This window comes from Macrobrachium nipponense, chromosome 30 (genome assembly GCF_015104395.2).
Source record: "Macrobrachium nipponense isolate FS-2020 chromosome 30, ASM1510439v2, whole genome shotgun sequence".
Taxonomy (NCBI): domain Eukaryota; kingdom Metazoa; phylum Arthropoda; class Malacostraca; order Decapoda; family Palaemonidae; genus Macrobrachium; species Macrobrachium nipponense.
Genome location: NC_087218.1, coordinates 17316601 through 17325775, shown reverse-complemented (window position 1 = coordinate 17325775; position 9175 = coordinate 17316601). Strand labels below are relative to the sequence as shown.

At 36.0% G+C, this 9175-nt stretch overlaps 1 long non-coding RNA gene across 1 annotated transcript in view; it reads left to right on the top strand.

Moving 5' to 3' along the window:
• The first annotated feature begins 2736 nt into the window (after positions 1-2736).
• The window catches only part of LOC135202031 (uncharacterized), a 15112-nt gene continuing 8673 nt past the window's right edge, over positions 2737-9175 (top strand). Inside the window, exons 1-2 of the long non-coding RNA XR_010311647.1 lie at positions 2737-3125; positions 7991-8127. This is a non-coding gene — a long non-coding RNA (uncharacterized LOC135202031). The remainder of the gene's footprint in view (positions 3126-7990; positions 8128-9175) is intronic.

Genomic DNA, 9175 nt, shown 5'->3' with positions numbered 1-9175 from the left:
AATGCACTGTTTATCCATCTGAGTGAAAAATCTCATTGTATTAATTGGGGTGATACCTCTGTAATTGCTAGATCTAATGATTATGTTTCAAGAAATTTACTGGAATCAGCAATTATAGAAATCACTTATAAAAACAACCTAAATCTTAGTCCGGGAATGTATCAGTTGGACCCGTATATTCGTAAAATGTTTATGAAGGACCTTAAAATAAATGAACTACTAATAAATTAGTCCCACATGAATATAGCTAGTCCCACATGTATATAGCTATTATTTCTCTCTCTCTCTCTCTCTCTCTCTCTCTCTCTCTCTCTCTCTCTCTCGCTTGATATTCTCTCTCCCTCTCTCTCTTGCTCGATATATTTAATTTTTTTTTGGTTTTTTCATTAATAATTTTTTGGGGAACATTTTTGTAAATTTCATGATAATAAGTTGTATATGCCTCATTTTTTTTTTTAAATGTACTGTTTTCTGGGTGAAACATCTGTTGACCGCGTGTGTACCCTCCAAGGTGTGGCTGCCCTCAGGCGTTTCCTCGTTTCTGTAGAGTGAAATCGACCTTATTGCTAATCTTGTAGTGTCAGTTTGGATATTAAGCTTACCTTGACTATGTTTTTTCCTCCATAAGATCAGTTGTGCCTGAGTAAAGGTCGACTAGACCGAAAAGTGCTTGGCTATCTCGCTTTTTAATTTTTTTCCTTCGTGGCAAAAACCTTTATATATATATATGTATATATATATATATATATATATATATATATATGTATATATATATACATATATATATATATATGTATATATATATATATATATATATATATATATATACTATATATATATATATATATATATATATATATATATATATATATATATATATATATATATATATATATGTGTGGCAAAAACCTTTATATATATATATGTATATATATATATATATATATATATATATATATATATATATATATATATATATATAAAGGTTTTTGCCACGAAGGAACGGCCAAGAATTCATAAGGCGGACTGAATTTAAATGAACCCTGAAATTCAACCTTGAAAAGATATGAATAATTTTACATTGCAGTTTCTACTGATATGACGGTGGCACAATTATGGAAACAGGATCCATAATTCTGAGAGGCCCGGCAAAATAAATTCCTCCCTACCACGTCTTCTGGAAGAACGAAAAAAAAAAAAAAAAAAAAAAAATGCACGCTACCACTCAAATTCATGAATGGGTGACGCGACGATCGCATGAGAAGACAGTATCCGGAAACGGTCAGGTATTAATACGATCCAGAAGTCTGTCCTCTTGGAGTGCATTATTTGTCGAATTATAACAACACAGTGTACGATTATTACCCTCTTTCTTATACAGACACATATGAGTATACCCACATGTATGTATAAATATGTATTATAATATATAGTATATAAATATGTATTATATTATATATGCAGTGGTACGGGTGGGGTGGGGTCTGAGTCTTCACAGGTGAAGGAGACCATCTTCGAGAATATTATTGTTATTATTATTATTATTATTATTATTATTATTATTATTATTATTATTATTAGTGATATTTCTACAGAAGCGGTCCGCACGGACTGCAAGGAACGTAACCGCGGATACGACATCCACTAGGGATTGGGGGCCGTCCAATGTATTTCGCCGTGTTTAGTACTGGTTCCTAGGGGGTTAATTACACTGCAATTAACCCCCCAGGGGCCAGTACTATTAGATATTACTTAAAATTCTTGTTCAGTAGGTAAAACTGCATAGAAAAACTGCAACTGCCATAGTCTAGGCCGCTGCGGATAAGTACCCTAGATCTATCATATTAGTAGTAGTAGTAGTAGTAGTAGTAGTAGTAGTAGTATAAGTGATATTCATTGTTGTTGTTGTTGTTGCACACAACGACATATTGAAAAAGTTAAATGCACCACCAAGTAATTAAAAACACGAGCAAAAACAATTAATTTTTAAAAGCCAGTTCCACCCACATCATACAAATAATTTTCTTAAGCAAATCCTCCGTGTTCTTAATATGCATTTATTCTTCACCTTGAAATATGTAGCAGGGATTCGAAATAACGAAGCTACGACAAAGATTCTGTATACATTTCTCTAAAACTATTAAAAATAGAAAACGAGTTTCGACGGCGTAGAATTTCTGGGTATACTCGTTCAATTTAATATTTGACGCTGACTCGTACCCTGCTCTTGCTCACGCGTAGCAAAATAAAAATGCCATTAAGATAGCTATTAAGATTCCGCAAAGTGGAGAACCTACATTTTAAGTAGAGAATAGATATGTGAGCTTCAATTCGGAATTTATTGGCTTATCAATCATAATTTGAATCCATAACTAATAATTAAAGACTTACGACAGATGGTTTGAAGCTTTACAGGTAGACGAAAGAAGCCAGAGAGAGAGAGAGCATACATCTGTTTTTTAAGGGCAAAGGTACTAAGAGTTGGCATTTTCACAGTTATGATGAACGAAGTGGTATTAAAAAAAAAGAGAGGTTGAGAGAGAGAGTTATTATGGGCCAGTCACAATAAGCACATTCTTATTTATGGACCAGCATACATAGAGTTGGCTGTTTCAAGGTTATTATAATTCATAAGCGAGAGAGAGAGAGAGAGGGAGGGAGGGAGGGGCGGTGCGTTGGCGGTCTGAGTCGGTTAAACAGCATTTACAGCATTTGTAATGCAGGTGTCATGATTGCTGTGCCATAAGCGCCTCGGACCGCTCACCGTATTCGACATTCAGTGGCTGAGTTGCTCCATGAAGTACATCAGGATTTCGCTCCGTACCTGTTCCAAGCTGCAGGGGCTCCAAATATCTTTGTGAGGTTGACGGATTCTTCTCGTTATTCAATACTCACATTTTGGATGTAATAATCAAACGTTAAATCCAAATAGACTCTTTTGTATCCTAACAGACGTCTTTTGTATCCAAACATACGTCTTCTGGATCTAAATAGTCCTCTTTCGCTGCCAAATAACCGCTTTTGGATGCAGTAGGATTCATTCAGTGACACGGAATTCGCCGGACTGCCAGGTACGACTGCTCGCCACTGGTTAATATTATTCACTAGTCATCCATCTTGGATCTGTAAGTATTAATAAGTTTTTTGCTGTTCTTAACGATAGCTTCTACACCAGAGAAAGAAATTGAGTATCGCTGAAGACTCAGATCAATTTGTTTCTTCAATTATGGGTCAGTGAAATAATTAGATCACTTTCCTGCTACGATCTTACATCACTGTTCTCTAGGCTATTCTAAGGAGCAGTTGATTTTGTAATTAGATTTCGTTCGAATATGACTGTCGAGGAAGAAATAAAATGCTCACTGTATACTATAATAGTAAGAAAAATCTGAAAGCAATTGAGTATAGACAAGGCCCGGTTTACAATTTGTACCCCATTGTTTTTCAAAACAAGTAATGGGATATTTAGTGTTTTTTTTCCAGTGCTATAATCTACTTGTTATATGATTTTCTTTATAAACTTACTTGTCTCCCACTGTGGTCGATAATTTTGAAAATGCAAAAAAAAACAAAAAAAAACAATAAAAAGTGGTTATGGGTTCTTGTTTATTTAGCTGCTGTCATTGCCTTCTTATTCTTCATCTTCTTCTCCTTCTTCTTCTTCTTCTTTTTGAATGTGAAGTTACACCATTTGACCTTTTATATCCAAAGTACTTTACCAGCATTTTCGGTGTATCGGGTATTTATTTGTCTATTTTCTTGTTTGCTCTAAGATTTGAAACAAGGTTAACTTCTTTTATTCATTTCGAACAGTCCAACGCCTTTGTTTAATAAGGCTTGCGTCTGTGCAACGATTTATGCAGGTATGTTACCTGTGGACCGAAGCATAAAATTAAGGACCTGATCGTTATTCAACTATGGTGACCCGTATACAGCCAGTTCATCTCAGAGGCGAGCCAGGCGTTGGGAATGATCAGACACGGAATAATAATGAAAGGTCGCTGTAGGCAAGTGGTCTAGGATTTTGATTGACCAATAATGGAGCAAATAACTGATAATGAATAACTAAAGCTAATTTAAGATTTTTTGGGGACTAACATGCAAGCGTTATATAAATATCCTTAGATAAACGGCTGCTAGAAAGCCGATCGCCACTTCCGTCAGGGAGCCCATAAGCCACGTATAAATTGAGGCCTCTTAACCTTTTGTGGTATTAAGACAGGTGTGGTTGGATGATTACCTTTTTATGGGCGATGCGACTGAAAAGCGTCTAAAGGTCCAAATCTGCAGGTAGTAATGTCCCTTATCAAGCTCAAAAGTTGAGTGTTCATTAACCAAAATTAACCACACTTGTGCGAAAACTCACATACACACGCATGAGGCAAAAACGCCTATCACACAGGGCATCTTCACAAACAAATAGACCTTTAACAGGTTACCAGGGTAAAGTACAAAAACAATTTCACTCTCCTTGAATAGAATAAACATAATACCGAAAAACGGCAAATCGTCAACTCCCTCGATCATCAACACCTTCAGATGCAGATGTCAAAAGCTTGAGCATATTTTCCATAACAATGGCTCCGAGTCCAACTGGCCTCTCGCTCCGATTCTTTCTTCTTCTTCTTCACTGCTTCGTACAGAAATAGTTCGAACAGCAACACATGGTCATTACAAATCTCATTATTATTATGGTTATCATACCGTTCACATACGCACACATACACACACACACACACATACACACACACACACACACACACACACACACACATATATATATATATATATATATATATATATATATATAATATATATATATATATATATATATATATATATATATATATATATATATATATATATGCTTTGGTATGAAAGCACACCTCACACACACACACACACACACACAAACTCACATACATCACACAAACATGCACATTTCATACATGATTCGTGTGTCATTATTAAGCGGCCGTGTAATAAATATCCCGCCTGAACACCACCAAGTAAATCGAAGATATAATGACGGTAATTTTCTTCGTGATGAAGTAGTAAAAAAAATACCAGCAGTTAGTCTCTGGACCTTTGGCGTTCAACTAAAGAATACCAAGGGATAAAAAACGCTATGCTTCATTGTACACTTATACAGTGTGACGTAATTGCAACAGTAATAATAATGATAAATGAAAGTGCTAAGGACAAACATATTAAGAGGTTATGTATAAAAAGATTATTCTGGAATGTAGCCGTTTGTCTTCACAATTATAAGCAAAACTATAATAATAATAGTGTAACATCGAGCTACAAATGTACTTTAATATCTAATTCGCTCTACCTCGGAATTAATATATTTTCATATATGTTAACCGAAAGGGAATTTTTAGTTGATAAGAATTATAAAAAAACTGATTTAATAGGCCTTATATACTTGAGACTTATCCTCTTTTAACAGAAGAATTTAACTACACACACACACACACATTACAATGTAGGGATCATCAGTTTAGCTTCTCCTTGGAAACAGTGGCCGGAAGTGACAAGCTTTGGATGTGCTGACATATCTTCCTCAGGTGGCGCGATGTCGAAGTTGCTGCCTATGCAGATCAGACCACGTCCTGTCTCTATGCACAGGCACTTGATGCAGAGGTGCCTTCTGAATCTGGTTTGAGGCTGTTTCTTGGGCGTGAACAATGTGTGTTAGTTCGTGTGTGCGTGCGAGCTTCTTCCTTATATAATGAGAAAGTAAGTTAGCCAAGATGGGAGATCGCTACAGAGTTGGCGAAAGACCAAGATGGGTCCTCCAATAGTATTTTTAGTGAAGTGTGTGAAATCTGTGTTGAATGGGTAAGCATACTTATTCTTTGGCCAAAAGTGTGGTTTGTCTGTATTTTGAATATTGTTTCAAAGATGTTCTATTTTATTTGACCTTTTTATTTTGATCCATAATCTTTTGCTTATCGATATGTTCTCCTGTCTTCTTATAGGCGGTTCTGAGACAAAGGGGAACTGATCTGATATTTAGAATTGGGAACTTAACTGATGTTCCGTGGTGTACTAGACTGTACTATGACTATGCCTAGTTTTGTGACTAAACTAATGTTGGTTATAGTAGAAGAGAGATGGAGTGGGCTATCTGAGTTCAATCTATCTTTTAATCATTTTGTTAAGAACCTGAATTATTTAGCTAATGCTTTGCTCTTAAATAAATGAATTTTTGTAGTTCACGAGTCTGATTTAATTGCCTTAGGTAAGAGACAGAGAGAGAGAGAAGTGTTGTTGAGAGAGAGAGAGAGAGAGAGAGAGAGAGAGGGTGTTGGAGAAAGAGAAAATGGATGTCATTTCAGTGCCTAGCTGCACGGTTCATTGCTCCCAACCTTTTAAGATTACCAAGGTTGGAACCTCGGTAATAAATATATATTATATATATATATATATATATATATATATATATATATATATATATATATATATATATATATATAATATGTGTGTGAGTGTGTGTGTGTGTGTGTGTGTGTGTGTGTGTTGTTAAATTCTAGAAATACAAATGATAACAAGAAATTCTGAAAACAGGAAAATCCACGAATTTCTAGTGAAAAATTTAAAACACCGTATTCATACCCCTGCAACAGACAAGCCACCTGCACTAGGAACTGAAGCATGTGTTCTTAATAGCTCCAGCCAAAACTTGAAATTAAATCTTTCTTTATTTTCAGGGAAATTCTGCCTTTGCTTTTCAAACATCTACCTTTGTCTTACATGATGTAGGCTCACCTAGAAATAAAAAATAATAATAAGTGTGGCTATTCTTGGGCCTCCATTATGTTTTGCATTTTGCTAAGCCCTGAGGCTACTGAAAGCGCACCTCAGGTGCGTGATCGGTATGGTCTTGGCCCGCCACCTCGGTGGCTGTGAGTTCGATTCTCGGGCATTCCATTGAGGGGTTAGAGATGTGCATTTTTGGTGATATAAGTTCACTCTCGACATGGTTCGGAAGCCACGTAAAGCCGTTGGTCCCGTTGCTGAATAACCACTGGTTCCATGCAACGTAAAAAAACACCATACATACATAATCGTTACCACAACACTTGTTAGTATATTTGGGTTAGGAAGTAGCTTATCAACTTTGTTAGAACATCGGTATAACTAAAGTTCTTATGTTTGTCCAGAATTATAAATATGTAAACCGATTTACCCATAATCGTAGTTATTTAAAGATGGGGAAAATTCCTACTTTCCTATTAGTGTTCACTTTATACAGTATCCCCTTTTCGGTATCCTTTGCTCCCAGACTGTACCTCAGGTGTGTCAATAATCAGATTGGTCTTGAGATTCCTTTCTCTACAAATGACCTTTTGAAAGATAGCTAAGATGACTCAGACACCGAAGACCCCTTTTTGCGAATAGAATCTCTCAACATATAGTCCGAATAATCCAAGAGCATTATCCACTCAACATCCTTTCCAGAGAATTATTTACGACTCTTGACTATCAGCTCTCATAGGCCTAACGTTGCCATTTTGATTTCTGGAAGACGACGGCATACGGGCTTTTAGATCTGACTTCTGGCATCCAAGATAATCTGGACAATCTGTCGGAATCCAGGCTAGTTCAGATCGATTTTGATATGAATTTGATTGCCTTTGACTTCACGTAGCCCAAAGGGTATGATATATTGATTTCGAATATTATCGTATACACTTCGTAACTTTGGCGTCAGAGGGCTTAGACGTAGCCTATCTTTTGTCTTGTGTTCCCCAGAGTGGCACAGTCTTCTGGTCTGAGTAAAGTTAGCCCTATCTTTTTCTTTTTAACACAGAATCTGTGACGGGGTGGAATAGTAGCGAAAAATGGCCACTAGGTACGATTATATCACTGTTACAGAAACTGCTGTGAGAAGGTTTTTTATGGCAGAGACCGCTGGCTGGAACGAAACCTTGTCATATGACTTAGCTTAATACTAACTAAATCGTCTCTTTTTTTTCAGTGAAAACGTAACCATAATGAGACAGCAAAGCTTGAAGAGTTTCGTGGTTTTCGCAGTCGTCTTAGGGCTGCTCTTCGCTTTCTTTTTCAAGGAGGACGTCGGCGGTCGGGCGTGTTCCTGCAACCATCGTGTGAACGGTAGGCCCATGTTCATTTGCCCTTCGAATGGCAGACTTATTTTAATGTGTTTACTACTCTTACACTTGTGGTTTGATTCACAGGCGCTATCCTTTTTTATTATTTTTTTTTTAGAGTGTCTCCAGAATGCCACAGAAAACAACTATTTTCGTGTTTTCTTGTTTCCTTCCTCTCGTATGTTCCTTTTTATTATCATCATTATTTCATTCTTAATTTCCTTTGTTCTCCTCCTCCGATGTGTTATTATTATTATTATTATTGTTATTATTATTATTATTATATTATTTATTATTATTATTATTATAGTTATTATCATTATTATTATTATTATTATTATTATTATTATTATTATTATTATTATTAACAAATCCACAGTTATATAACCGTAATGTTATATTTAAAAACAACACTGTCTGCGCATTTACATAACTGTGCATTGTTTCTCTCCTTTAAAGACTGACGCTACTATGAATATTTATCATTATTATTTGAGAAAGAAATCCACAGTTAAGCACAAGTGCATATAAAGACAATACTGCCCAGAAAGCTTTAGAGATTCTGTTCGATTCCCGAAAACTCTGTAGAGATTTATCTTTCAATATAGGTACTATACTTTCTCTAAGGGCTGTAGCATTAAATGTTAGTATATTTTAGTTTAACCAGACCACTGAACTGATTCACAGCTCTCCCAGGGTTGGCCCGAAAGATTAGATATTTAGATATTTTGACGTGGCTAGGAACCAAATGGTTGCTTAACTACGGGACCTACAGCTTATTGTGGGATCCGAACCACATGATATCGAGAACTGAATTTCTAATCACCAGAAATAAATTCCTCTGATTCCGCGTTAGCAGAGCGGCGAGAGAACTCGGGCCACCAAACCAGTAGGCGAGCACGTAACCCACTCGTCCGGTGAGGAACTAAGGCTGCTTCAAGGGCATTTAATTTATATAGTCTTCTCTAATCTTCTTGATATATCTTCTTTTCATCAGCGCGTAGCTGGTGTATCAGATTTCCAAAAGCCATGGAAAGTTTAATTGTTACTTT